General features: G+C 36.0%; 1 long non-coding RNA gene across 2 annotated transcripts in view; it reads right to left on the bottom strand.

The window, feature by feature from the left end:
• LOC106504725 (uncharacterized) overlaps nt 1-27785 on the bottom strand; it is a 58600-nt gene that overhangs the window by 16652 nt on the left and 14163 nt on the right. Inside the window, exons 2-3 of one of the 2 annotated variants that reach the window (XR_002346784.2) lie at nt 18135-18248; nt 6787-6917 (exon numbers count right to left, since the gene is read on the bottom strand). This is a non-coding gene — a long non-coding RNA (uncharacterized LOC106504725). Of the gene's footprint in view, nt 1-3722; nt 6918-18134; nt 18249-27785 lie in introns of those variants that run through there. The other variant, XR_014812969.1, reaches the window with a different exon arrangement.

Genomic DNA, 27785 nt, shown 5'->3' with positions numbered 1-27785 from the left:
AAAACTTTCTCCCAAAAAGAGTCCAGGACCAGATGACTACACAGGTAAATTCTATTAAACATTTAGAGAAGAGTTAACACCTATCCTTCTGAAACTATTCCAAAATACTTTAGAGGAAGGACTACTTCTGAAGTCATTCTATGAAGTTACTATCACCCTAATACCAAAACCAGACAAACAAACCACAAAGGCAAGATAATTACAGGCCAGTATCACTGATGAAAATAGATTCAAAAATCCTCAAAAAATACTAGAAAATTGTACCCAACAATACACCATGATCAAGTGGCATTATCCCAGAAATGCAAGGATTTTTTCAATATCCACAAATAAATCAATGTCATTCACCACATTAAAAATAGAATAAAAACCATGTGGTCTCAATAGATGCAGAAAAAGCTATTAATAATATTCAACATCTATTTTTGATTAAAAACTATCCAGAAAGTGGATATAGAGGGAGCCTATTTCAACACAATAAGGCCATCTATAACAAACCAACAGCTAATACCATACTCAACAGTGAAAAATTGAAAATATTTCCTCTAAAATCAGAAACAAGGCAAGGATGCCCTCTCTAACCATTTTTATTCAACATAATTTTGGAGGTCCTAACCTCAGCAATCAGAGAAGAAAAAATTAAAAGGAATTCAAACCGGAAAAGAAGTAAACTGTCCCTGTTTGCAGATGACATCATACTATACATAGAAAATCCTAAAGACACTATCAGAAAACTACTCTAGCTCATCAATGAATTCAGTACAGTTGCAGGATACAAAATTAATATACAGAAATCTCTTAATTCCTATATCCTAACAATGAAAGATCAAAAAAAGAAACTAAGGAAGCAATCTCATCTACCATTGCATTAAACAGAATAAAATACTTAAGAATAAACCTATCTATAGAGGCAAAAGACCTGTACCCCAAAAACTATATAATGCTGATGAAGGAAACTAATTATGACACATACAGATAGAAAGATATACCATGTTCTTAGATTGGAAGAATCACAATTGTTAAAATGACCATATTATCCAAGGAAATCTACAGATTCAGTGCAATGCCTATAAAATTACCAATGGCATTTTTCAGAGAAGTAGAACAAAAAGATCCCAAATATACAAACAATCTTGAGAAAGAAAAAATGAAGCTGGAAGAAGCAGGCTCTCAGACTTCAGAGGATATACTACAAAGCTACAGTCACCAAAACAATATTGTACTGGCACAAAAACAGACATATAGATCAATGGAAGAGGATATAAAGCCTAGAAATAAACCCATGCATCTATAGTCGATGAATCTACAAAAAAGAATACACAATGGAAAAAAAAAAAAACAGTATCTTCAATAAGTGGTGCTGAGAAAACTGGGCAGCTGAATGTAAATCAATGAAATCAGAACATTCTCTAACATCATACACAAAAGTAAACTCAAAATGTATTAAAGACATAAACATAAGGCCAGACACTATAAAATTCCTACAAAAAAACATAGGCAGAACACACTTTGACATAAATTGAAGCAACATCTTCTTTGATCCACCTCCTAGAATAATGACAATAAAAACAAAAATAAAACAAAAGGACATAATTAAACTCAAAAGCTTTCACAAAGCAAAGGAAACCATACAAAATGTCAACCCACAGAATGGGAGAAAATCTTTGCAAATAAGGCAACCAACAAGGGCCTGACATCCAAATTATATAAAACAACTCATACAACTCAACAACAAAACAAACAACTTAATCAAAAAATGGGAATTTGGGTTAATAGATGCAAAATATAACCTTTGGAATAGATAAGCAATAAGATCCTGCTGTATAGCACTGAGAACTATATCTTGTTACTTATGATGGAGTATGATAATGTGAGAAAAGAGAATGCATATATATATGTATGACTGGGTCACCTTGCTGTACAGTAGAAAATTATAAACCAGCTATAATGGAAAAAAATTAAAGTGATTATAAAAAAAAGAAAATTATCCATTCATAGAGAATATTCATAGGTGAATATATACAAATATTCTAAATATTTTTATTTTATAGGGAATATTTACACCCATTTGTTCTTAGCTATATACTGCACATATTTCCATGTTAGTAAATATATAACCACACTTAAAAAAAATGCGCAGAAGACATAAATATACATTCCTCCAAAAAAGACATGTGGATAGCCAACAGGCACATGAAAATATGTTCAATATCACTAATTGTTAGAGAAATGCAAACCAAAACTACAGTGAGGTACCAGCTCACACAACTCAGAATGACCGTCATTAACAAATCTACAGATAACAAATGCTAGAGAGGGTATAGAGAAAAGTGAATGCTCCTACACAGTTGGTAGGAATGACAGTTGGTGCACCCACTATGGAAAATAACATGGAGGTTCTCAGTAGAATATAATATTGAATACTCAGGGGAATTCAATTCACTGAATGATTCACGAATCCCACTTCTGGGAATATATCCAGAGAAAACTATAACTTCAAAAGATGCATGCACCTCAATGTTCACTGCAGTACTATTTATAATAGCCAAGACAGGGAAGCAACCAAAATGTCCCTCGACAGATGAATAAAGAAGATGTGGTATAGGATGCGGGGATTAAGATGGCAGAATAGAAGGACTGGAGGTCAGCTTCTCTCCTAAAAAAGATGTGGTATATATTTATAATGGAGTATTACTCAGACATAAAAAAGCATGAAATAATGACATTTGTAGCAACATGGATGGACCTAGAGATGATCATGCTAAGTGAAATAAACCAAACAAATAAATACAAATATCATATGATATTTGTCATATTTGGAATCTAAAAAAAAGATAAAAATTAACTTATTTACAAAACAGAGAAAGTTCCACAGACACAGAAAACAAACTTATGATTACCTAGAGGAAGGAGAAGGAAGTGATACATTAGGAGTTTGGGATTAACAAATACACAGTACTATATATAAAACAGATAAACAAAGAGCTATTGTATAGCACAGGGAACTATACTCAATATTTTATAATAACCTATAAGGGAAAAATTTCTGAAAATACATATTTGCATATATTTATATATATATATATATATATATATATATATATGTGAATCACTGTATTGTACGCCTGAGCCTAACAACAATGTAAATCAACTATACTTTATTAAGAAAAGGTAATAAATGAATTTTTGAAACTAACCAAATGCATTTTTCTATTAATGCTAAAAAATTAGAAAACTAAGTTTCACTATAATATTGGAACTGCTTTCTTTATGGATGTGAGAGATCATTTTTGCAATAGTTCATGCCATACCCCATTGCATAGTCTATGTAGAAATCAAAATACATCTGGTTTTATTTTGTCCTGATTACACATCCCTCTGAGGCCACAGGCAGTATATGTGTTTTAAAGTACTGGAATTAGAGTATGTTGAAAATGCAAAAGATAGCAGGCATCTTTTATTGTTTAAAAACGGAATACTATTTTGATGACTCCAAGTCTCATTTAAAGGATAACTGATTCCATTACCCATATTCTTTAGTATTAAGCCTGGAAACCAAAATCCCCCCTTCTGGTTCTGAGCAATGAATGCATATATCAGAGTGATACCTTAGTTGCATATCAATTCACATAGATTAATCATGTTGAAGTTGTTTTCACACTGACAACTGTATTAGTAGAGTGTAACCCAATAACCAAAAATTAGATGCTCAATCCAAACCATGTACTCAAGACAGAATTTTATTCTTTTAAGGTTTTCCATAGTTTGAAGCAATCAACATGATATGTGAAATACCTGGTTGATATTCTGCCATGTTTACCTTTTTTTTTTTTAATATTCTTCATGGATCCTTTACAATGATATTTATTTTTTCACAGATTTCAACATTTTTTGTATGTTTTTTCACACTGGTCCTGCCACGCCATTGTACTTTCATTGAGTTTGAAATTAAATCTGTCCATGTAACTCATTTTGGACAATGAACTGAGGGCTATAGAGTCTTGACTCATTTCTAGGTTGACATCTGAAGAAAATAGCATGTGTTCTACCACACTCTCTTTTCCACACTGAGGGTGGAGTGGAACAGCGCCCCCTAACCTGCCTTCAATGGACATGTGGCAGAACTGATAAGCCTTGTATGTCACCAGAGCATTACTGATGAACTTGAAAATTCTTTTTAAAAGGAGCCATAAAAAATGTATGGAATGAAAGATGCTTAATTTTTTACATTTCAATTTTACAAATATCTTATTTTTCCAATTTTGAATTTCCAGAATGACTTTATCTTCATGCTATTCTTTTTCTGATATCCACTCTCTCAAATGAAGACTTTAAATAATGTGACTCAAGTTCCATAGACAAAACCAATGAAGGCACAATCTCCCTTTTGATCTTCATTCTCCCTCTCCTTCATACATATTTGCAGAAGATGCTAAGACTTTCAATATGTTTAAAAAAGAACATTATTTTCTTAATTTTTATTACAACTTCTTTTTAAGACTATGTTAATACAGGTTCTTTTCACAAATGATTTGCATGGAAAAAGTTCCCTCAAATACATGGATCTCTTCTATTCTTTGAATACCTTATTCAATATGAAAAGTTTGGAAGTAACACATCAATTTTAAAGAATGTTCATTAATCATAAAACTTAATACTATGATTCAAAACAATTTTTTATCTCTTTCCTCCTAAATTAACCTTATTAAGCTAAGGGGTATAATAAAATATAAAGAATACAAATGAAATAAATATATCATAAAGTCTTTTGTGGCACTTTATGTATTTTTGTGATGGCTTGGTGCATCTCAAGGATTTTTGCCCCAAAATAGGAACACTTTAAGCTGTAATATTAAAAGAACACATACTGTTTGATAATCTTCAAGCTGTTTGAATCTTTTGTAGCTAAATGGCTTTATTCCAGAAAAGCAGATAAAATTTAAGCTGATTGGAGTTATAAATATGTCAAGAATCAGTCTAAATCCATCATTAAATATCACACTCCAATTTGAGATGCTCTACAAATATCGACAAAATATCATCTTTGAAGTTTTAAAGATATCAAACATAGTAACAAGAGAAAAGATACCACAAAACTGTCAACCAGCCAACAACATTAGAAATAAAAAATTAGGATTCAAATATATGTATAAACCATGCAATTGCTTTGTACTGAGATTATATCACATGAAACATCAAATTCTACTTTATAAATGTTCAATTTAAAAAATTAAATAGCCTTTGTTTTATTAAAAATGATGCATAAAAGTAAATGTATAATATTTTGGATGAATTTGTAGGTATTAATAATCATGAATTTAAAAAAAATCAATTAGATATTGCTTTTAGCTCATAATGTTTGAACTCATTAATATTTCTTTTTACATTAACAAACATAATCATATATGTTTATACTTTTTTAATACTTTTCTAATTAGTACATTAAAATTATAGTTAGTTTTTAAATAAGAAAAATAATAATACATTACAGTGGAGTGTTTTTAAATCTTAGGTAAGGCACCCTGAATATTTAAAACAACATAATATTTTAAGTGTTTTATTTTCTACCTTTTCCTTGAAATATTTTTCATCATGAAAGGTAGCAGAAATATGCCACATGAAAATATGCCATAAAGATCATTGGCATAAAGATTATTTTGAATTGAAGGAACTGGGAAGCAGGTAAAAACTTTCTGCTCTCCCGCTATTTGCCTTAAAGCAGGGCATAAATTTACAAAAGTATCTCTCCTCCTCTACCAGTCAAAAACAAAAGTTAATCACTGGAAAAAACCTGGGATCTTATCAGGCTGGAGAAGGCAACAGAGGAATCTTCACAACTTTACTAACCAGCTTATGTCTACCATTAGTTTGCTCTAGCTCCAACCCCTCAATGTTTGTTTTCCCACAGTTTGCTGCCCTTGGAAGCCTAAAACTGTTTTCCTCTGTAATGTCATTTACTAGAGATACACTGTTTTCTGTTTAAGATGATAGATAAACCAGACTTCTAAGCCATCAATTTGAATTACTCATTTTTCTCTGGGTGCCTCCATTTATACAGGATGTATAGATGTTCATGACCTTCTGTGTTTCTCTTGCTAATAACCTATCTTTTGTTACAGGGGCCCCAGAGAGAATTTAGAATGGTAAAATAAATTATTTTTCTTCCTCTATAAATATTTAGTAAGAAATATTAAGAATGTACATTTTAAATAGTAATTAATTTGAGATATAATTGTCAGAGTTGCACTGCCTAGAACCTGTATCTTATACAATTTCAAGTAGAAAATAAAACAACAGAAACCAAGGGTTTCTTCTCAAAGCCTATTCTCCCACTTTAAGATGCATGTGTTTCAAACAATTTTCAAATATATCTCTTTAAGAAGTTCAGTAAAACGTATCTTTTCTGGAATAATTCCCTTAAGATTTTGCTAAATTATGTTATTAAACAGTCATGCATTAATTGATTAATTCAATAAGTACATAACATGAAAAGTACTGGGAAATCTTGGAGCACACACAGAGATAATCAAAGTAAGATTTCCACTTCCTACAGCACAGTTTTCATGTTACTTCAAGCAATACAAGACTTGACATGCGAATTAGGGATATATCACCTTTTGAATACAGTTAAATCTCAGACCAAGAATCTTAGATTTTACTAGATGGGAGATTGCAAACCACTTATGGAACTGCTTTTGGTAAAGGCTGAATATGGCAGCTTCCTTATTTGAGGTCTGTAATTCTCCCAAGAATCAATTTTTTTGAGTCCTCTGTAGTTTCACTCACCACAAATGTCACATAATCAGGAACACACAGGTATAGGTGGAGGTGGAAAGTGTCCTCTGAGCTCGAAACCATTATTTCCCATGGTCTGCTCAAAACTAACTAGTAGACTGAATCATTCAACCATTCTCCTCCTATTCAAAAAGAAAATTCGTAAGAATCATCAATTATTTTGAAGATCTCTATTCACTAATATTATCATTTGACATTATTAACAATGTTGATATTTGGCTCATAATCTATTTACCCATTAAAATACTATCATCAGACAATAATTTTACCATGTATATACTGCTACCAACACTCTAATTTTAGTCTTTTGTTCTCAGGTCCACTCACCAAAACCTCTACTGTTCTTTTAGCAACCATTCTTATAGCCATGGCCTTAAACTTGTTAAATTATGGCACTACAAAGTACATGGTCTAAAATCTATGCTAGGTCCTCAAAATGGCTTGGGAATCATTTTTGTGCCAACAACTTCATTCCTATTAGCATGTATTTAAAACCATCACTATTTCCTCAATACCACCTCACTACTTCTACTGAATACATACAATTTTATATCTTTTTTTATATTACTTGATGAATTTATTACATTTATAGTTGTACAATGATCATCACAATCCAATTTTATAGCATTTCCATCCCACACCCCCAGTCACCCCCCACCCCCAAACTGTCTCCTTTGGAAAACATTAGTTTTTTCAAAATCTGTGAGTCAAAGTAGTTCATTGTGTCCTTTTTTCAGATTCCACATGTGAGTGACAGCATTTGATGTTGGTGTCTCATTGTATGGCTGACTTCACTTAGCATGATAATTTCTAGGTCCATCCATGTTGCTAAAAATGCCAGTATTTCTTTCCTTTTGATGGCTGAGTAATATTCCATTGTGCATATATATGTACCTCATCTTCTTGATCCACTCCTATGTTGATGGGCATTTTGGTTGTTTCCATATCTTGGCTATTGAAAATAGTGCTGCTATGAACATTGGAGTACATGTGTCTTTGCGAGTCATGGTTTACTCTGGATAGATGCCCAGGAGTGGGATTGCTGGATCAAATGGTAATTCCATTTTTAGTTTTCTGAGGCATCTCCATACTGTTTTCCACAGTGGATGCACCAATTTACAATCCCATTGACAGTGTAATAGGGTTTCTTTTTCTCCACACCCTCTCCAGCAATTATTGTTTATAGATGTTTTGAGAATGGCCATTACAGTGGTTTTGATTTGCATTTCTCTAATGATGAGTGATGCTGAACATCTTTTCATGTGTATTTTGGCCATATGTATGTCTTCTTTGGAGAACTGCCTGTTTAGATCTGTCTATTTTTTGATGGGGCTATTTGTTTTTTTGATATTGAGCGGCAGAAGGTGTTTATGTATTTTGGAGATTAATCCCTTGTCAGTCGATGCATTTGCTAAGATTTTCTCCCATTCTGTGGGTTTTCTTTTCGTTTTGTTTAGGGTTTCCTTTGCTGTGCAGAAACTTTTAAGTCCCGTTTATTTTTGTTTTTACCATCATTAGTCTAAGAGGTGGATCTGAGGAGATGTTGCTGTCGTTTATGTCAGATGTCAGAGAGTGTTTGGCCTATGTTTTCCTCTAAGAGTTTTATAGTATCTGGTCTTACATCTAGGTCTTCAATCCATTTTGAGTTTATTTTTGTGTGTGGTATTAGGGAGTGTTCCAATTTCATTCTTTTACATGTGGCTGTCCAGTTTTCCCAGCACCACTTATTGAACAGGCTGTCTTTTCTCCATTGTATATTCTTGCTTCCTTTGTCATAGATTAGTTGCCTCTAGGGGCATGGTTTTAATTCTCGGCTTTCTATCCTGCTCCACTGATTCTATATTTCTATCTTTGTGCCAGTAGCATATGGTTTTGATGACTGTTGGCTTTGTAGTATAGTCTGAAGTCAGGGAGCCTGATGCCTCCAGCTCCATTTTTCTTCCTCAGGATGTCTTTGGCTATTCTGGATCTTTTGTGCTTCCAAACAGACTTCAAACTATTTTGTTTGAGTTCCGTGAAAAAATGTCCTTGGTACTTTGATAGGGATTGCACTGAATCTGTAGATTGCCTTGGGTAGTATAGTCATTTTGATAATATTAACTCTTCTAATCCAAGAGCATGATATGTCTTTCCATATATTTGTGTCATCTTTGATTTCTTTCATCAGTGTCCTATAGTTTTCAGAGTACAGGTCTTTTGTCTCTTTAGGTAGGTTTACTCCTAGGTATTTTATTCTTTTGGATGCGATGGCAAATGGGATTGCTTCCCTAATTTCTCTTTCTGATCTTTCATTGTTAGTATATAGAAATGCAGTTGATTTCTGTGTATTGATTTTGTATCCTGCAACTTTGCCAAATTCATTGATGAGCTCTAACGGTTTTCTGGTAGAGTCTTTAGGATTCTCTAGGTATAGTATCATGTCATCTGCAAACAGGGATAGTTTAACTTCTTGTTTTCCAATTTGGATTCCTTTTATTTCTTTTTCTTCTCTGATCGCTGTGGCTAGGTCTTTCAGAACTATGTTGAAGAGTAGTGGCAAGAGAGGACATCCTTGTCTTGTTCCTGATCTCAGCAGGAATTCTTTCAGCTTTTCACCATTGAGAATGATGTTATCTGTGGGTTTGTCATCTATGGCCTTTATCATGTTGAGGTAGGTTCCCTCTGTGCCCACTTTCTGAAGGGTTTTTATCAGAAATGGGTGTTGGATTTTGTCAAAGGCTTTTTCTGCATCTATTGAGAGGATCGTATGGTTTTTATTCTTCAGTTTGTTAATGTGGTGTATCACACTGATGGACTTGTGGATATTGAAGAATCCTTGCAACCCTGGGATAATTCCCACTTGATCATGATGTACAATCCTTTTCATGTATTGTTGGATGTGGTTTGCTAGTATTTTGTTGAGGATGTTTGCATCGATGTTCATCAGTGAAATTGGCCTGTAGTTTTCTTTTTTTGTGGTATCTTTGGTTTTGGTATCAGGGTGATGGTGGCCTCATAGAATGAGTTTGGGGGTATCTGCAATTTTTTGGAATAGTTTCAGAAGGATGTTAGCTCTTCTCTAAATGTTTGCTAGAATTTGCCTGTGAAGCCATCTGGTCCTGGATTTTTGTTTGTTGGAAGTTTTTTAATCACAATTTCAATTTTAGTTCTTGTGATTCGATCATTCATCTTTTCTATTTCATCTTGGTTTAGTCTTGGAAGATTGTACTTTTCTAAGAATTTGTCCATTTCTTCTAGGTTTTCCATTTTATTGGTGTATAGCTGCATATAGCAGTCTGTCATGATCCTCAGTATTTCTATGGTGCCATTGCTACCTCTCCTTTTTCATTTCTAATTTTATTGTTTGAGTCCTCTCTGTTTTTTGCTTGATAAGTCTGGCTAAGGGTTTATCAATTTTGTTGATCTTTTCAAAGAACCAGCTTTTCATTTCATTGATCTTTTCTATGGTTTTCTTTGTTTCTAGTTCATTGATGGCTGCTCTGATCTTTATGATTTCTTTCCTTCTACTAACTTTAGGTCTTGTCTGTTCTTCTGTCTCGAGCTGCTTTAGAAGTAATGTTAGATTGTTTATTTGAGCTTTTTCTTGTTTCCTGAGGTGGGCTTCTATTACTATAAATTTCCCTCTTAGAATGGTGTTTGCTGCATCCCATAGGTTTTGGAGTGTTGTATCTTTGTTGTCATTTGCTTCTAGGTATTTTTTAGATTCCTCTTTGATTTCTTCAGCGATCCATTGGTCGTTTAGTAACATGTTGTTTAGTCTCCACGTTTTTGTGTTTTTCGCAGTTTTTTTTCCTTGTTGTTGATTTCCAGTCATATAGTGTTGTGGTCAGAAATGATGCTTGATGTGATTTCAAATTTCTTAAAGTTACCGAGGCTTGATTTGTAGCCCAGGATGTGATCAATCTTAGAGAATGTTCCATGTGCACTTGAGAAGAATGCATATTGTGTTGCTTTTGGATTGAATGTGCTATAAATATCTATTAAATCCATCTGGTCTAATGCTTCATTCAGGGCCTGTGTTTCCTTATTGATTTTCTGTCTGGATGATCTTTCCATTGCTGTAAGTGGGGTGTTAAAGTCCACTGCTATTATTATGTTATTGTCAATTTTCCTCTTAATGTTGTTAGCAGTTTCCTTACACATTGTGATGAGGCTATGTTCGGTGTGTAGATATTTTAAATTATTATATCTTCTTGGATTGATTCTTTGATCATTAGTTAGTTGCCAAGACCAGCTCAGCAGGATGGGGCTGAAGAACGGGTGCTGTGAAACTTAAGCAAAAAAGTTAACATGAAACAAAACACAGAGACATTTATCTTCAGTAAAGGTGGGAACCGGGGGAGTCAAGGTCTCAGGGACCAAGAGCACTGCCTCAAGAAACCACACTGCTTTTATTGTGTTCTCTAGGATTACGTCAAGTCAGAAGGTGGTTGTAGGTGCAGGATATAGGATTTTTAAAGTTATTTTAAAAGTCACATAGCAGGTTGCTGATTAAGCTTTTATTCTGACCTTTAGGCATTTAGCAATCATTAGCATTTGAGGAAGCTTGGCGTCAGCTATCTATGCATAGCATCTAGAGAATCACCACTGTGCCTCTGTAGATGGTGTGCCTAGGTTTGCACCTAGGTTCTCCTTGCTAATGCATATCCTGCTAACAACCCCTCATAAACCCCTTGGGGTCATGAGGCTCCTCTTTCTTTTATTCTTAAGAGGATGTATCATGCTGTGCAAATGGTGTGCCAATCTGCACAGGTCTGGCATGCCTAGACCAATGCATTAGGTCCTCATTCAGCTGACCCTATGGATAACTTATGCCTTTAGGTCTTTGTTCTTAAGCTTAAGTCATTTACCAGCATTGCGACTGTTTTCCAGGCATGAAGATGGGGTAAAGTAAAGCAGGACAAAATGGAGCTTTCAGCAAAGAGGCTAAGAAAATATTGTAGAAACATGTCTCACGACAGGTAGTGACCTTCCTTGTCCCTTAAAATATGCTTCATTTTAAAGTCTATTTTGTCTGATATGAGTTTTGCTGCTCCAGCTTTGATTCCCGTTTGCATGGAATATTTTCTTCCATCCTCTCACTTTCAATTTGTATGTGTCCCTAGAAGTGAGATGGGTCTTTTGAAGATAGCATATATATGGGTCTTGTTTTTTTATCCATTCAGCCAGTCTGTCTTTTGGTGGGGGCGTTTAATCCATTAACATGTAAGGTAATTATTGATGTGTATGTTCTTACTGCCATATTATTAGTTGCTTTGGGTTTGTTTTTCTTGCTCTTTTTTCTTCCCTTCTTCTCTTGTTCTCTCCTCGTGGTTTGATGACTATCTTTAGTGTTGTATTTTAGTTGATTTTTCTTATTTGTTTCTGTATCAGTTGTAGATTTTTGGTTTGCAGTTACTCTGAAGTTTTATATAAGAGTCTACATATACATATATATATGACATTGTTTTAAGTTGTGGGTCTCTTAATTGCAAGTGCATCTCCAGGGTCCTGCATTTGTACCCTCCTCTTCTCACGATTTCTGATTTTGGTGGCATAATTGTGGGTGGATGATTTCGTATCTTTACTGTATATATACCTTTACTGGCGAGCCTTGTCATTTGTGGTATTTGTGTTTCTAGTTGCAGCCTTTTCCTTTCTGCCTAGAGAAGTTCCTTTAGTATTTGTTGTAAAGCTAGTTTAGTGTTGCTGAATTCTCTCAGCTTTTGCTTATCTGTGAAGCTTTTGATTTCTCCTTCAAATCTGAATGAGAGCCTTGCTGGGTAAAGTAATCTTGGTTGGAGGTTTTTTCCATTCATCACATTAAGTATATCATGGCACTCCCTTCTGGCATGCAGAGTTTCTGCTGAAAAATCTGCTGATAACCTTGTTGGGGTTCCCTTGTATGTTACTTGTTTCTTTTCCCTAGCTGCTTTCAAGATTTTCTCTGTCTTTAATTTTGGTTAGTTTGATTAATATGTGTCTTGGTGTATTCCTCCTTGGGTTTATTTTATATGGTACTCGTTGTGCTTCCTGGACTTGAGTAAGTGGTTCCTTTCTCATGTTAGGGAAGTTTTCGGCTATTATGTCTATTTTTTCTGTTGCTTTCTCTCTCTCTTCTCATTCTGGCACCCCTACAATACATATGTTGGTACGTTTAACATTGTCCCAGAGTTCTCTGAGACCCTCTTCATTTGTTTTCAATCTTTTTTCTATTTTCTGTTTCCACATCCGTGATTTCCACTAATCTGTCCTCCACCTCGCTTATTCATTCTTCTGCTTCCTTTATACTGCTGTTGGCTGCTTCTAATTTTTTTTTTCATTTCAGTTATTGTATTTTGAATCTCTTCTTGCTTAAGTTTTATATCTTGTGTTTCTTTGCTCAGCGTTTCCTGTAAATTATCCCTCTTTGTCTCCAGTTTATTTCCAATGTCTTGCATCATCTTCAGCATCAAGTCTAAAGTCTTTTTCCTGGAGGCTGAGAATCTCCTGATCACTTGGCTATTTTTCTGGGTTTTTTTCTTTCTCCCTTATTTGAGTTATAGTTCTCTGTCTTTTCATTTTTATAGGTTTTTGGTGTGGTGACCTTTTTACAGGAAATAAAATTGTAGCCTCTCTTACTTCTGGTGTATTCCCCCCTTGTGGCTGAAGTTGGCATGGGGGCTTGCTGTAGGCTTCCTGATGGGAGGAATGATGCCTGCCCACTGGTAGGTGGAGCTGATTCCTATCCCTCTGGTGGGTGGGGCTTTGTCTCTGGGTGAGATTAGAGTTGACTGTGTGCCTGGGGGGTCTTTAGGCAGCCTGTTTACTGATGGGTAGGGCTGTGATCCCACCTGGATTGTTGTTTGGCCCGGAGCTTCTCAGTGATGATGGGTGGGGCCAGATTTTCCCAAAATGGCCACCTCCAGAGAAAGGCAGCTGCTAAATATTCCCTAGAGCTTTGCTTCCAATGTTCTGGGACAACGTTAAACATACCAACATCTGTATTGTAGGGATGCCAGAATGAGAAGAGAGAGAGAAAGCAACAGAAAAAATAGACATAATAGCCGAAAACTTCCCTCACATGGGAAAGGAACCACTCACTCAACGCCCTCCCCCCCACAACAAGCCACATTCATCCCTGCTTTCCCAGGAGGTCCTCCAAGAACTGCAGCCAGGTCAGACCCAGATTCCCATGGAGACCCTGCTTTTGCTCTGGGACCCAGTGCACGTGAAAGTCTGCGTGTGGTTCCAAAAATGGGGCCTCAGTTTCCCCCAGTACCATGGAGTTCCTGTGCACAAGCCTTATCAGCCGTCAATGCCAGATCCCCTGGGGGCTCTTTCTCCCAATGCCAGATCCCCAGGCGTGGGGACTTGACATGGGGCTCAGAACTCTCACTCCTGTAGCTTAATCTCTAGTGATACAGTTACTTTCCAGTCTGTGGGGCTTCCCACCCAGGAGGTGTGGGGTTGCTTATACCGCATAATCACCCCTCCTACCTCTTGATGTGGCCTCCTCTTTGTCCTCTGGAGTAGGATATCTTTTTTGAAAGTTTCTGGCCCATTTGGTTAGTGATTGCTCAGCATTTGGCTGTAATTTTGTTGTTTTTAGGAGAGAAGCTGACCTCCAGTCCTTCTATTCCACTGTCTTAATCCTGTCTGTACCTCATCCAATTCCTGTTTCTGGACTCACTGAGGTTCAGGTTCTGCATGTCTCCATGCAGAAGGAATTCAGTGAGAGACAAAGTGATAGACAAGAAACAGATGCTTGTGAGAGACGCAATCGGGCAGGCATGGAAGCTCTGCCTTATATCTCCTAATAAAGGGGACATACTCTGAACTTCCTGTCCTTACCTAAGGAGTCAAACTAGTTTGTAATGAATTGTGATAAATTATATTTTGATCCTATTATTTCCTGTGACTCTGCTGAATAAATCTATACCTTTGGATGTATGTGCAACTTTGTAGTGTCTCCTTGTGGTCTACAAACAGTAATATTCCCTAAGGCATTATTTTGGGCTCAGGTATGTCTCTTGCTTTTGGCAATGTGATTTAGCAAACCTGTGTAGACAGGGGTTTTAAGTATTTTACATTGTTCTGCTTTGAACTTCAGCCATTCCATTCAGATTGATACAAATTGTCCTAAATAGCCAAGAGTCAACTACAGCAGACGTGAACACAACCAACAGCCTAAAGCTCAGCCAATCCCAGCAGTGCCCAGTGTAGACACAACCTCCTCACAGACCTGAGAGTGGGTTATAAATGGAGACTATTGTAAACTGCTTGAAGTTGTATTTATGTAAGATTATTCAATTATTACATGGTTCTATATATCTTTCCTCCTATTCCATTGGAAATTGCTTTTCTTTCTAATGGTCATCTTCACATATTTTGGATTTTTCCTTCCTGGGAGTCTTACCTCAACTTCCTCAAACTGACTTCTGCTAGACCTTTCCCACTTTAGGTCAGCCCCTCCCCTCTGCCACTCTCCCCCACCCCCCACAGAAACTGCATGTACTGCTCAGTTCCAACAATGTCCTGTGCGAGCAGGGCTCCACTGAATGCCTTTTGGACTGAAATGTTTAGGAAATTCTGGAAAAGAATGAAAAAGGTAGAATTTCTTTATATATTCCAAGTATACAATCTCTTCTCTATACACTGTAGAAGTTTTATCCCAGATGGACCTTTATTTTTTAATATCCCCAAACATATATATTGAATGAAGTCAAATTTATACCTTTACTCATATGATTTTACACTTTTTAGAACCTGTCTAAAGAAAGTTATTTTTAACTGGGTTCATAAATATATACAGTATTTTCTTCTTAGGACTTAACAATTTTTTATTTCATGTTCAGATCTTCTAACACATTTGAAAATATATCTATGTATGAAATTAGCTTGGTTTCTATTTTACATTTTCCATAAGGCTAGTTAATTTATTAACTAGCTAACATTTTCTTCATTGACTTACAATTTCTTCTTCCTTAAAATAAAAAACATCCATAAATGCTTGGGTCTATGAGTTAGCCATTTTGTTCCACTGGCCAACATAAAATAATGAATAGTTCCAGAGCTAGGTAGGGAGAGATTCTATTAGAAAGAATTATTGCAAAGGGAGGGAAGAAACTATTACAATTGTGAGATTTGTGAGCATCTCAAACAAGGCAGGAGGCGATTTTTCTTTTATATAGAGAAATGAACAAGACTAGAAAAAACAAGGAGGCATTCCCATGGTGGCTCAGTGGTAATGAACACAACTAGTATCCATAAGGATGTGGCTTCGATCCCTGGCCTTGCTCAGTAGATTAAGGATCTGGAGTTGGTGTGGCTGTGGTGTAGGCAGGCAGCTAAAGCTCTGATTTAACCCCTAATCTGGAAACTTCCCTATGCCATGGGTACAGTCCTGGAAAAAAAAGATAGAAAGAAAGAACCAGGAGATGATGAAATAGTGTAATCAGTGGATCAGAGAATATTTTACCCTGAGTCAGCCTATTATCAGAAGGTTAAGAGAGGTTTTCTACTGCTTCAGGCTGAGTGTGGATTAAAAGTTCTGAAGCTTGGGGGAATTAGAGCAACTTAACCAAAGTCTGGTTACCAAATATTTTGTTCCAGCTGTTCAGCTAATATTTATATAGCTAAGAACAGGAATCTGGAGGTTCTGTATTTTGCCAGTCATGGGTAGACAAGGGGGACATCCATGAGTTTGATCTAAGTCATATGGGAGAGTCTGCCTCCTTGCATTAAGCCGTTTCCTAAAACACAAAATGATGGGGGAATTTCTCTAACCAAGACTGTTAACCAGGATTACAGGGCTGCTGCAAATTTCAACACTGTGATCAACTTGAGTAAGTATCACAAGTATGCTCTACAGCTCTTTAAAACTTAATATCTGGTAAAACAGGCTTATCTTTCTTAATTTGTTTTCAAGGTATCTTAGGTATTATTGATCTTTTGCCAATTTAAGAGTAACTTGACAATTAACATAAAAACTCATTTTTATAAAGCTAGAATTGCATTATACTTAATATATTGACATAAAAATGGCATTTTCATATTTAATTTTCTCCTTATATATGGTATATACCTTCACAAAGTTAGATTATTTTTTTTCCTTCATGAAAAGTAATGGATTTCCCTATGGATCTACTACCATTTTTTCTTAAATAGAGTCTTAGTTACATTAAAGTTTTCCGTTACTCTTAAAAATGTAATATTCACATTACTATTACTACATGCCTAATTTTTATAACCCATATAAAGGAAAACTATCAATATATGCATATTAGTTTTGGGGCCAACAAACTTGCTAAATTCATTTATTATTTCACAGCATCTATAAATTTTCTTGAATTTTCTGTATATGTATTAATGTCCTCTGAAAATAACAAGTTTCTTTCCATTCTTTACAGTTCTGAATTCTTCTTCCAGCACTGCTTTGTAACTCCAGTATGAAACACTGAATAAAATCAGTGATAAAAGATACCTTGTCTTGCCCCAGAATTTGAGGGAAACTCTAAATTTCTACTGGTATCCACTGAACTGATATTTCACAAAACACATTTTGAAAAACAATCCTTTACCCTAAAATGCAGCACTACTTATTTCTTTGCAACTTACACATTTTAACAAATACAAGGCAGGTTTTTGTTTGTTTGTTTGTTGTATTACTAGAGGTAAAATAGTTTGTATCTACTGATGATATTAGTCATGTGTGTGTAGCATTACTTTTTATTTAGGGAACAAACAGATTTTTATCAAGTGCATATTACATCCGTTTTGGTCTTAAGCTCAGGATCTATGTGCCACATGCTATCTATGTGGCAATTTTAAAGCATAAAATTAAGTTTTTGGTCCTAATCAGATATATCATCCCTGAGTTCCTTTGATAACCACAGGTGGTGGTAAGCATAACACTTGGCATTATAAAATACACAGTCTTAACCAATCCAATGCCAGCAGTAAAAGGAAATCACTGATGTACTCTATAGTCTGAGAAACCAAAAACAAAACAGAATAAAACATAAAAAAAAACAAAAATCAAATTCTGAGTAAAGACCTAGTAGATTCCTGACAAGCCGCAAGTGGTGCCTAAGCAGGAATAATAAGGGAAAAACGGTATGTTTTGTGGGAAAATAAAGCACAATAGTGACAATCTAAGCTTCTAAAAAGTTCTGAAATACACAGCATGTAAATCCTTACAGAATGTAATGCCTACCACTGAAGGATATTCACATAAACAGAGAAATAAGATAAACAAGACAGGAACAGTGAGAATTGGAAAAATAAAAGGATTCTGATATTGGATAGAAGTTGAGCCCGCAGGAAAAGGATTTCAGAAAGTATTTTACCGCAAACCTAAGTAAGGTTGAGGATGCTACCTTGAAAGGCAAATCCTGTGGAGCCATAAATCTGGAGGGTAGGGTGGGAGGCAGAGAATTCTCCGAAGTCAGAGAGAAGAAAGAAGCTCCACAGCAAGGACGTACTTTGTACATCTGAAACAGAGGAGGGCAATAAACAGTATGTGATTTCATTTATATGTGAAATCTAATAAATGAACAACAAACAAAAAAAAATGAGCTCATGAATATAGGAACAGCTGGTGGTTGCCTGGAGGAATGGGGAGGAATGGGTGAAGGGTGTCAAAAGGTACCAACTTTCAATTATAAAATGAATGTATCATGGGAATGTAATGTATACCATAGTGATTATACCTAGTAATACTATATTGCATATTTGAAAGTAACTAGGAGAATGAATTTTCAAAGTACTCACTATAAGAAAAAAATGTGTACCTATGTATGGCGACATATTAACTGGACTTATTGTGATCATTTTGCAATATATACAAATATGAAATCATTACAATATATGCTAAAAAAGAAACCCTAAAAATTGGAGGGGGGGAGGTCCCATCTTGGTGCAGTGGAAAAAAATTCAACTGGGAACCATGAGGTTGTGGGTTCGATCCCTGGCTTCGCTCAGTGGGTTAAGGATCTGGCGTTGCTGTGAGCTGTGGTGTAGGTCGCAAACGCAGCTTGGATCTGGCGTTGCTGTGGTTGTGGCATAGGCCTGCGGCTGTAGCTCTTATTGGACCTCCTAGCCTGGGAACCTCCACATGCCATAGGTGCAGCTCTAAAAAGACAAAAGACAAAAAAAAAAAATGAAAAATCAGAGGACGGACTCCTTGAAGCCTAAAGATGAGGATATTACCACCTACTTCTCCTAAAGATATGCACTTCATTTAAATATGGGAAACAAAGTTTTTTTTGCTTTTTTTTTTTTTTTTATAGCCGCACCCATAGCACATGGAAGTTCCTGGGCCAAGGACTGAATCTGAGCCATGGCTGCAACCTGCACCATAGCTATGGCAACACTGTATCCTTTAACCCACTGTGCCAGGCTGGGGATCAAACCCATGCCTCTGCAGCAACCTGAGCTGCTGGAATCAGATTGTTACTGCACCACAGGGGGACTCCAAAGGGGTTTTGTTTAATCCCACACCAATTAAGAGACAAAAAGAAATGAAATAGAATAATGTTTTGAGAAGAAAATAACACATCATAAACTAATTTTTCAAAGTAAACTAAAGGTTTAACAAAATGTTCACAGCTTTAAAAGGACAGGGCAAATCAAAAATAAAATACAAACTAATGTGGCAGAACTGAAAAACAAACACAAATCATATCTCTAAGTATAAGTAAACTCAAATTTGACATTGAGGATGTGAGATTTAAATAAGCTTTACTTTCATGGAATACCAAGAAAAAAAGTCATGATAATATAAAACTCATGATTATCTACAGAAATATAAAGAGTGGTAGTCTAGTCTATGCTACGATGAGTGCAAGACACATTAATTTCTGACGGCAAACAAAATGGGAAAAAAAAAAAAACATCTTTCTAGACCCCACGTTGGTAACCCCCATATTTAAGGGATGAAAACCCCTATAGGACAATAGAAAGGGGACTCTTCCTCTTGCTCCCAGCTGTCCTGGGAGCTGTTTACTTTCCTGTAATAAAGACCTTGCTTGCTTGCTGCCTGTGTGTTTGTGAAGTTCATTCTTCGGCTCCATAAACAAGTACCCGGATTCTAGTGACATCTTTCTGGCATCACCTACTCTCAGGGTGGCTCTTCCTCCGAGAGTGCACTTTCACTTTAATAAACCTGCTGCAACACTTCCCTTTTGGTGGACTCAACTGGACACGATTGGACTCTATTGTGGTTTCCAAGGCAACACTGACACAGCTGCACTTCTTTCGTTTTGGTGAACCTGGAGATGCCCCTTAAAGCACCTTATAGAACTATAATGCTTTCGAGCTGTGACACTTTCTAGCTATAACACTCCCACCTAAAGAGCTTGCTTGCATTTTCAAGGCACTTGCTGTTTCAATTCTTTGGCGCATGTGAGCAAGAACCGAAAAAATAAAAACAATGCAGCCCTAACACACATATACGTATACACACAAACACTTATATACATATGTGGCTTTATCCTTTTACCAGGTAACATTATCCCCAAATCATCAATTAAAAGCAACTTTGAGGAGTTCCTGTTATAGCTCAGCCATAATGAACCCAACCAGTAACCATGAGGATATGGGTTTGATCCCTGGCCTCGCTCAGTGGATTAAGGATCCAGCTTTGACATGAGTTATGGTGTAGGTCACAGAAGAAGCTCAGATTTGGCGTTGCTGTGGCTGTGGCATAGGCCAGCAGCTGTAGCTCTGATTTGATCCCTAGCCAGGGAGCTTCCATATGCCACAGGTGTGACCCTAAAAAAAGGCAAAAAAAAAAGCAACTTTGAAAATGCAGGAATATGCTATCAACTTTTTTTCTCTCTCCATACATTATTGAAGAAATGTATTCAATCCCTATCATATGCCAAATACAGGGCCATGCCAGAAAAAAAGGATAATATATAATAACAATAGTCTTTACCTTAAAAAAGCTATTATACAGAATGAATCAGGAAAGTGGACTGTAGTTATCATACCTTGTGGCAGATAGAGCATGCCCTAATGATAATTTCAATATGGGGAAAAAAATTCTATTTTTAGTCTTATTCTTAATGGGATAAATGCTTTCAAATGGTTAAGGAAAGCTTTCCAGAAGAGAGTATCTACCTGAATCTAAAAAGTGAAGACGGTTTGGTCAAGCAAGGGAGGTCAGTAAGGCACAGCAACAACCAGAGTAAGGCAGATAACAAGAAGCATGCTCAGAGAAATAGAGCAGATCACCACTTCTGGTGCATGTATTTTTTTTGGCATGGGGTAGTAGTTATGTGTGTGTTGAAATCAGTGGTGGAAAGTAGCCAGAGAGATTTCAAACATGACATCATGAAATCAAAGAGAGAAAGAGCTGAACAAATTTGAAGCAACAGAATTTTATGTTGTAAACAAGCTTAATCGTATGTGACTTGCTTGTTGAATTACCAACCACTACCCCCCTGGGAAATTTTGGAAATGAACTGTATTTCCAAAAACTACAAAATAAAAGGTCAATAATTATGTCATGAATTACAGACTGACTAAATAAATGGTGCTTGATTTTTTTTTTTTAAATCCACTGCTCTAGTGCAAGCGTTAGAGCTGCATTTGAAGATTATACAACTAAAAGTGTTACAGCAGGCAGATAGCTAGCTCTGAGCAGGAAAGTGAAGCGTGGGGCCAAGTGGCAGGAAAGCACACATCTTGTAAACAGCAGGATCCATGGGCAGACAAAGAAAAGCAGGAACCTCTAGACTAACAGGAAACCACACATTGTGTGGGGATGATAAGTGCCCTGGAGGCAGACAAAGCAAGCTGGAAGAGGGAGAATCTCCTGGTTCTGAATTTAACCTATTGCTCATTATGTCCTCATTGCAATAAAATTAGCCTTGCAGACAAGAAGTACCCATCATGCACCTGCCATGACACTTTCGATCAAAGCATTTTTAAGAATGAGACTCCCTCCTCCCTTCAAGAAGGTGAAGCTGGAAGGAAAATTAAGGAATATGGGCCCCCAAGCCCCTCCTTCCCACTGAATATTCCACCTATGCAACTGGATGCCCTTAATAACCAGAGTACCAAAAGAAAGAGAGGGCAGCTGCTTGCTTCTCTGCCTGCCTCTCTTTAAGAGGTGTATTTCTTACCTAAATAAATTCTCACTTTACTTTTTCATCTCATTTCTGAATTCCTTTTGTGAGGAGACAAGAACCATCCTTTTGGGAGCAAAAGCACAACAAAAGGAATTAGAAGAATCGGCATTAATTTAAATTGGCCTTGATAAGAATTTATTCTAGAGCTATCTCTTACTAAAAAGGCAGAGTGGGACAGACAAATTTAGGGATAGCAACTGTGAACTGAAGGTGAAAGAAGAAGAATCAAGGACAAACTCAAGTTTGAATTTCAGGACTGAAAGTGGAAGAGCTTAGAGACTGGGTATAGAAAATAAATACAACATTTAAATACAAATGTTGAACACAAAACAATACGATATATACTCGAAAGTGAGGTTGAAATGGAGCTAATCTCGTTTGACAGTTTAAGGTAAACAGTGATTAGAGCATGTATTAAGCATTATGTCAATGTTGTTTGCTATGATAAACCCAGATGACAAATTTTAAAAAGATTATTGTTGGTACTCTGTTATTCTCAGGTAACTGTAAGTAAAAAGGACTAATTTTAAGCAATCATCAACACAGATACATTCCCTGGGAAATTCACTCAACATGCTCATTTCAAACAAAATATTCTGTAGTGTTCACCATGTAAAATATAGCTTAGATCATGCGGTAGTGATAGAGGAGGATATCAGATACAAATTCAAACAAATTCAAACGGTTTTGAATGACATGAAATGAATAGTCAACTAGAATTCTCTGCCCAAAGTCTAAGTTATACTCAATATGTTTGCTGCACTGTCTGTTTTGTTCCTCTGCTGGTAATAAAAAGCCACTGCAGCACTGTATGAGCTGTGCTTTACAGAATCCTTTTTTTTTTTTTTTTTTTTTTTTGGCCATGCCCTTAACATGCTGAAGTTCCCCAGACAAGGATCAAACCTGCACCACAGCAGTGACAGTGAGGGATCCTTGACCTGTGCAGCTGCCAGGGAACTCCGCTTTAAGAATCCTCCAGCATGCTACTAGTCTAGTTACCTGGAGTCATCCTCCTTAGTCTGCTGGGTGAAATGCTCCAGTTCCTTGGGTACCTTCACAGAAACTGCGGAGAGCACCAAGGACAGAGCCTTCGAGAGGCTGAGATGGAAGTGCTGCCACTAGACCAGACCCTGAGCACACTCCGCCCCCTACTGCTGCCTTATTTCCTTTGAGATGCCTATCAGTTACAATCCAGGTTGGTGTGTCAAGGCTTTGGGAAGGGACAGTCCCCACGTGCTTCCTCTAACAGAGGGCTTGTGGGTGAAGTAACAAAGCTTTCCATTTTGAAGAATAATATGGGTTTCTTTCAGTTTTTTCTTAGCTCAGAAGTTAAACTTAGGCTTGCTCTACTGAAGAAAGAGGAAACAACTGCACTATCACTTAAAAATGAATGTTAAAATAGCAACTGATCAACAAACCAATAAGAACCACAGAAAGTAATAAATGGGGAGGCCAGTTCAAGCTTTTACTAGTCACGCCTCCCTTTACGTTATAAGGAAAGAGAACTGCCATGGCTTACACATGAAGATATTTTTACATTTCTATTTTAAAGGGATGCAAATCCAGTGACTCCGGTTTCCCTTAAGGTTATACTAGTTTAAGAATAGATTCTAAACTTTTACTGATACAGTCTTGGTTTAACGTGCCTTCAAAATAGTCTTCAAAGTAAATGAAACTCATTTGCTTATTCTCAAGAATTCCACATATACGGCTTGACCAACAGAGCATGGGTTCTGAAAAGGCGAGATACATTATATTCTCTAAGAAGTCATGGGGACAGGGAGAGAGTAACTAGTAGGGGAAAAAAAGACCGATAAATACTACAAATAAATATTCAGAATATCTTAAAAGCTATCCAATAATACATCACCTATTAAGTGCTAACTTCAGATGATTCAATACTCAAGTCCTTTTATAGATATTTAACTGCAAGGTAATCAATATGCTTCTTAAACTATTCCGTACACAAAAGAGTTTCTAATAAATTTTAAAAGTTATCACCATGGAAATAAAACAATGACATATCTCAAAATAAAAATCTGTAAATCATTCCTGTACAAGAGTATTAATTTTAAATACTTAAATAAAATATTAACAAGTTAAAGTTCCCTTCAGTTCTCATTTTCATTCTCAACATTAGATGTTGTTTCAAAAATAGCAGTCATTTTTCCCCTTTCACGCTAATAAACAAATGCATATTTACATAAAAATAATTGCTGTACTTGGGAATAAAAATTGGGGAATTTAAGAGTCAAAGCAATAGCATTATTACTTGCCATCAGCAGAAACGAAGATGCTGGCTTAAGATCCTAAAGAAATAAACACTTTTCCTCCTCTTCCTCCCTCCCTCCTTCCTTTCTTTCTCAAGAGCTATAATATTCTATTTAGCATATTTCAGAGATTAAATGCACCTCTTTTTAACTATATGCTCAACCCAGGTTTATAGTTAGATGTTAAATATTAAGAAAAACAACATATCTTTCTTGATATCGATTTAATGTCTTTGGACAGCTGAAACTTTCTTACAGGAGATTTAATACAGCAAGAGACACACACTTAATTCTCTGCTCAATGCCTACAGAAACTCAGCTTGGCTTCCTGGTAACTTCCTGTCCCTTGCTTTGATTTTCTGAACTCACTGTTTCTCCAACCTTTTCTGAACTATATCCAATTTCTAGGCTTTGCCTATTAATTTGCAACAAATCTAGTTTGTCTCCACAATGGGTAAGGTTATGGATTGAACCTTTTTCTGCAAATAGCACAGCATGCCTTTCACAATTTCTAGCCAGTTGCACCTGCCACCCCAGTCTCTTGCTGCTGCTGTTAATGCCTTGTGCAGCTGTGTCACGTAGTTTCCAAAATTCCCTTCCTCTTCAGTGTGTCGGCATCCTATGATGAGAAAGGAAGCTTTCTTTTGATCAATACACAATGACTATTTCTGAAGTTAACATCCAAGTTTACTAAATAATTTGTTCCTAACCAGAGTAAGACACTATATTATTACATGTTGTTAAACACGTTAGTGAAATCCAATCACCTGTTCAGATACACCCTAAATAGTTTGGAATTCTGATTAGCAAAGATCGCAGAAAATAAATTTCCCATTTACATGAATGTAGTTAAGACTACACAATAATTAAAGCAAATTGTTCCTCAAAGAAAATAACCTTCATGTTATCTATATAAGGACAATATAACCTTATTCTTAGTCTCAAAATAAAATTGTCTATGTGACGTGGTGTAATCTGAGATATGCTTAAAAGTATGTCAATTCCCTAAATATACACATTCTCTATTAAAAGCTGACACTCTCATTTTTTGAAAAAACTATCATCTCTTTAAGGCTCTTAGGCTATGCTTATCCTCTATCGATTATTTAATGGGAAGATATTAATATGATAGCAAGTGCCTTCCTCTCTTTGAAGCTTGAGCCCTTGACTTCCTTTATCGCCACCCTAACTCCAGCCAAGCTATATTTCTTAAACATATACAAAACTGTCTGCTTCCCAGCCTATTTTTACATAAAGATTGACAACTTTAACATGTATTTGTCCATATTCAACAAATATATATTGAGTCCCTATTATGTGCAAATAGTTTGGCTGTTGGGGAGACAGAGATGAAAAAAAAAAAAAAGAAAAAAAAACAGGGTCTGTCCCCATGGAGTTTACTGTCACAGTATCTAACATTCTTGTCTTTTTCATATCTATTCAAAAATCTCTGGCCATCTTTCAAAGTTAGTCATTGATTTTAAATGTTCTAATATATTAAATTTCCTTGTAATTTAAAGGTGTAAAACTGGTAATGTTGATGTGATATGATTATGTCAGATATCACTCCGTAGCTTCATTTGCTTTTCTCTAATTCTGTCTCAGGTGGCTCAAATGTTCTATTCCCCTCATCAATACCTTCACCCAATTCCCCTTTTTTCATTTTGGTGTACAACCCATTATACAACTATAATCTTTCTTCCAAAGAAAATGCTGAGCAAATATGAGTTGTATGTACTCTTCTGAAACTCAGCTTCTCTTCTTGAAAGTGAACTGAATAGACATGAATATTAGAAAAATCATCCCACCTAGTCTTTCTTCAAAAGAAAGCACAATTGGGCAGAGATGAGAAGCTGCCCAGTAGTAAGATGCTCCACTTAAGGGAGGTAAACACTGCAGGAACAGCTATAGTCTGGCTTCTATAGGGTCACAGTTTAGGATGAACTGAATTTCAAGATGCAGTAAGATCAGGAAAAGCTAATAATTACGTATTTCAAAATATGGAGTTTGTATTTTGTTCATACGTTTCTTCACAGTTCTTTCAATCTCCACTAATTGTCTATTTGTTGTCTTTCCAGCCTTTCCCCAACTGCATAGTCCCAAAACCAGTAGCAAATGCTTTAGGTTCTTGTTATGGAAGCACTCAAGGTTCAAGGGGATGGAAAATATAATGGTACTGGAAACAATGATGTCACACTGCACAGGGATGCATGCAGGATGAGAAGGCTTTGGCTAAAGGAGTTCAATGGGAGTAGTTATGTAAAAGCTTGATAGGCATCAATTTTCATGAAACTGTTAAGAACTAGAGCTAGCAAAGAAAAAAAAAGAATTGGAGTTAGTAAATGTAGAACGCTCATTTAAAGAGTTATAAAGATAAAGAAATGTAAAGCTAGCTAGACAATTAGTAGAGAGCAAGAAAAGTGTGGTTTGGTTTGGTTTTACTTTTTGTTTAATAGGGAAAATAAGAAAATAACAGCATACTTGCAAGGTCATGGAAATAATACAACAGAAAAGGAAAACTATATAATGCAAAAGGGAAAATGGCCTGAGTAATGTGTATGAGTAATGTGTGTATGGGTATAAGTGTATGCCATCCAGTGTGCAGGTGGATGCCAAAATCAAGCACAGAGACACTGCCTTTGTGGTAACAGAAGAAAAAGTATAGTATCTGGGCACAAGTGCTATACAGGTGGCATAATGTGGTTATGGGAGCTTGATAACATTATTTCGAGATTTTCTTTTTTTTTTAAATAGGAAGTTATCAACTAAGTGGAAGAAACAGGAGATATTGGAGATTTGAAGAGAAATAAACTGGGTGTAAAATAAACCGGTTTAATTTTGAAAAATATTAATCTTAAGTGAGATAATCAGCTGGTTGTAGTATTCCACCACCACATTTAACACTGCAGGGACTGGCAGAGAATAGGAGAGATTAAAAAAATCTTTCGTCAAGGTTATGATTTAGACAAGCAAATGAGATAAACCACAGAAGGGAGGGCATTGGCAAAAATTATAAAAAAGTGATGTTAGACTATGTATGAAATTAAACTGGAAATAACTTGATAGTATAAACTGGAAAATTAGAAGAAACTAAACATTGTAGGTTACACTGAGAGGAATTGATCATGTTAGAGGACTCAAAGGAGAGACGAGAAAAATGAGTTGGTGGACTAGAAAGTAGAATATGTGAGAGAGATTTTTCTGGAATTGTAGTTATTGGTAAAGACGATTTACAATGCAATCAGGGTAATAAATTGGATGGAGGTCAAGAAGCTAATAAATCAAGTTTCTGGGGAAATAATCTACTAGATTCTAATAACTAGAAAACTGAAGTAACCAAGGAAAAATGATAGGTTTGGTGGTGGAGAGAGTGACAATGAGCTGGGTAATAAAAATTCCAAGTTACTAAAACTTGGAAGTAACCAGCTACAAAAGAATGGGTTGGTAGTCTTATGACATGAAAGTCAAAGTTAGTTGTTTTTGTGCAAGAATGGGGAAATAATTTAGAAGTTAAAATAAGAAGTAAGAGAGCACAACTGCAATGTGGTCTGCACCTGCGAGGGCAGCATGGGAAGGACTGGCATTAAGACTCAGATTTCCAGAATTCTTGACGTAGCACAGT

Source organism: Sus scrofa, chromosome 8, assembly GCF_054392235.1.
Source record: "Sus scrofa isolate SSC_HxYL_T2T_F1_AM1 chromosome 8, Sscrofa_HxYL_maternal_Yorkshire_Landrace_v2.0, whole genome shotgun sequence".
Classification (NCBI taxonomy): domain Eukaryota; kingdom Metazoa; phylum Chordata; class Mammalia; order Artiodactyla; family Suidae; genus Sus; species Sus scrofa.
Note: the sequence above shows the minus strand (reverse complement) of the source record. Positions and strands in the feature narration are given on the sequence as shown.